Consider the following 3,699-nt stretch of genomic DNA (forward strand, 5'->3'; position numbering starts at 1 on the left):
GCCAACTTGTGCGTGTTTTCCACGTTTTCAAAAGAAAAAAAAAAATATGGAGAAGTGCAGCTTCCTTAAAATAATCTTAAGCTTTAGGTAAGACATTTAAAGTATATTACAAGAGTTTCAAAAAAAAAAGAAAGAAAGCCTGTTATAGACTGAAAATTCACTTGTAGATTTTCACCGAATCTATCGGGCTTTCACCAAGGGCAGAGCTGGGTATGTAACTTGCCTTTCAAAAAATGTCAAATTTCACATCTACGAATTTGATTTTTTGCCACTCAGAGGGTCAGTGGTAAGCTTGTGGATTTACAACGCTAAAATTCGGGGTTTCATTCTCTGTGTTGGGCAGAGTCTGACAGCTTACGTAAATATTTGTGCTAAATAAATCAAACAAACAAGGGGTTTATTGATTTAAGTTTTCTTTTTTTTTTTTTAACATGTGAAACAATATCGTAGCTTTTTAACATTTTGTATATGTTTAACACAAAATTATGCAAACAGTTATGTTTGTTACAGGTATAGAATTACGATATGCATACTATTTTAGTGAAATATGAGGCTCGATTCTCGGTCAATAAAGCTAAAAGTATATTAATTTTAACATCCCCTTTTTCAGCTGCATTTTTTTCTTTGTGTGTGTGTGTGTGTGTTTGTATGATTTAAAATCGCATATAAGTGAAACCTAATGTTTGCAGGCTAGTTATCACCAAGCACTGTAGTGCTTATTATAGAGGGCTGGGAAAGAAATTGGCCGATGCATATTATGTATTGTTCATCATAAACTGTATCAAATCTCTTATAACAATCTAAGAGACTTTTATAAACACCTGACTTAGGTTTTCGAGGTTTTCAAAACCTATTAAAACCTACAGTTTACTCAAAAAGCATCGCTAAAGTCGAGAACCCGCGAGTAGCGTAACGACCAGATGTTCTACTGATTTATTCCAATTCTGGTTAGTAGGGCTAGCTCACCAATGCTTGAGCGATAATTTTCACACCAAAATGTTGAATTTTAAATTTGGGAGTGCAGAAGCGGTATAGCGTTTCACTAACTTCAACACATGATGTCCATCAAGACAACTCATCACCCCAGGCTAAAACTGCTGCCTTCACAGCGACTGCCATTCGTTATAGAATATTCATTGGTATTGTTTAAAAAAAAAAAAGAGGGGGAAACAAATAAATAAAAAAAAATAATAATAATAAAATGAGGATGATGTAGGGATAGCAATGCCAAAAAATACAGAAGCAAGGTAAGGCTAAATACACCAAACCATAGAGAGAAAAAAATTCCCTACGTTAGTAGCCACTGAGTCAATGTTACAAGCTTATGGGAATTAGTCATTGTAAGAACTTGTATCATTATTCAGTTTAAATGCTTTTATTTAAACTCGAATTCATGCAAATGAAAGAAATTCAACATCTAGCTGTAGATAAGTTTTCTTTGAAAGATTTGGCTACTTATGTGGTTTTTGTATGGTTTTGTGTATTCATCTTTACCTTGTTTCTGTACTTATGGCATTGCCATCCCTTCATCACTCTTATTTTTTGTTTACTTGTATACTTGTCACATTTTTGTTTACATTTTTGATTGATAGTATAAGTATATCACGAGGTTGAACATTATGGGTAAATTTAATCGTATTAACTTTAAAATCAATCACCTAAGACTCGCCTTGAACGAAATTCAGATGCACTGCAATGATAAAACAACTTATAATTCAAAGCGTTAGGTGTGTTCCAATTTGTAGACGTAGAAGTACAAAGCGACGAAACAACAAATATAATGTGATCTATTTGCTGCATTGGTGTTGAATGAATAGTACAATTTACAACACATTAACATGTAGTTACAAACTCCAACTTCCTTGAATTTGATGTGCTAATACATTAACCATGAGGCGAGTCGCTTGTTTCACCCATCCGACAAGTTACAAACACTTCCGGCTTTTTTTAGTAGTAAAAGGTGTCCAGTCTACTTTTCATCCTGTTTCTAAACTGAAAAAGTGAAGACCGCGTGTTTTGTCACACATACACCATTATGATACTAGGTTTTTCTTTTTAGCATTTTATTTTAGGCCAGTAACCCCCCGTTACGTGAAATAAATTTCCCAACCGGAAAGGATCAGAATACATGACAGAGAAAGGAGAAGTATTCACGTAAGTGTGGGCGCTTGGGAACACACTTTCAATGTTAACGTGACGACCTTTTAGTTAAGTGAATGGCACGAGTTCAACACAAGGAAAAACCAAAATATGTTGGCCTTGATTCTATATCTTTTTTTTTTTTTATTGTAAAGTCATCCCCATTTTGTAAGAGGATATGTTTTCATTTGAAGCTATTATTTCACAAGATATAAACTACAATAAAACTACACCCGTGGCTAATGTTTGTAACTATCAAAAATTACTTAATGCCTGTCTATATATATATATATATATATATATATCAGCTTGAATACTGAAATCTTATGATATTTTACATAAGCAGATATCAACGAAATAATTTATATGAATGCAATAAATCCGATGGTTTATTAAACTATAATGGTAAATAAAATAACTAGAAAATGGAGTATGATGATTAGGTTTAATTAATACTAATGAAGTAAGTAAGTAATGTGAGTAAGTACTAATAATTTTCTGCATTATTATAATGTTATTAAACATTTGCTGTTATTAACTAGTATTTATATTTTGTTTATACCTTCCAACCGTTTTGTAAAAGTTCTTAGGTGCTCGGATCCATTTAATTTTTCATTGTGATATCTATCTATGATGAAATAATTTAATTAAATAAAATTCGGTATTTTCCAGATTTACAAATAAATCATTACCACTAAGACGGTAGTTTAACCTACCTAATGACAAAGTAATCATTTCAATTAAAGACCTTAACTTCTTATTATGAGCTAAAATTGTAGTATCATCTGCAAATAAAATCGGCTTTGTTTCGAATAATAAACCTATTTCATTAAGATGTAATAATAATGGTAGCCCCAGTACGGAGCCACCAGGAGTATCTCTTGCATTTATTAGTTTATTATAATATTTGTTAATATAACCTGTTGATTTTTTTAAATCATTCTCCAACCAATTAAACATTTCACCTCTTATTTTTTTTTAACAATATCTTGTGATTTTTCACAATCAAATGTTTTAGATAAATTCAAAAACACTGCTATGACAAATTCACTTTGCTCCATATTGTATGTTCGTTTGTAATTAAGCACCAAGCTACACAATGGGCTATCTGTGCTCTGCCCATCACGGGTATCGAAAACTGGATTCTAGCGTTGTAAGTCCGCAGACATACCGCTGTGCCACTGGGGGCTGCTCCATATTGTCAATAACAAGCGAACCCGGGGGGGGGGGCTATGGCGCACATTTACACGGCTGCGATAATGCAAGTTTAATGATTGAATTACTATTTTGTTTTTCATTGTTTGTTTTCAGTTTAATGATCATTGCTACTATAATGCAAGTTTAATGATTGAATTACTATTTTGTTTTTCATTGTTTGTTTTCAGTTTAATGATCATTGCCACTATAATGGAAGTTTAATTTCTTTTTAACCAAAGTTACGAACGGTAATTAGTAGGCCTACTTATTGACGTGCTCTTGCGGATTCCCTCTTGTTTTCTGGGTAAACAATCTTGTTGGGTGGGTGTTTGTCTACAATATATATATATATATATATATATA

At 32.5% G+C, this 3,699-nt stretch overlaps 1 protein-coding gene across 2 annotated transcripts in view; it reads left to right on the top strand.

Annotated features, from left to right (window-relative positions):
* LOC106467688 (proclotting enzyme-like) overlaps positions 1-3,699 on the top strand; it is a 38,468-nt gene that overhangs the window by 11,119 nt on the left and 23,650 nt on the right. Inside the window, exon 2 of one of the 2 annotated variants that reach the window (XM_022395889.1) lies at positions 2,060-2,154. The exons of the other annotated variant lie outside the window; for it this stretch is intronic. The gene's annotated coding sequence lies outside the window, so the exon portion shown is untranslated. The remainder of the gene's footprint in view (positions 1-2,059; positions 2,155-3,699) is intronic. 2 annotated transcript variants of the gene reach the window in all.

The sequence above is a fragment of the Limulus polyphemus genome, unplaced genomic scaffold (genome assembly GCF_000517525.1).
Source record: "Limulus polyphemus unplaced genomic scaffold, Limulus_polyphemus-2.1.2 Scaffold2706, whole genome shotgun sequence".
In the NCBI taxonomy this organism is placed as follows: domain Eukaryota; kingdom Metazoa; phylum Arthropoda; class Merostomata; order Xiphosura; family Limulidae; genus Limulus; species Limulus polyphemus.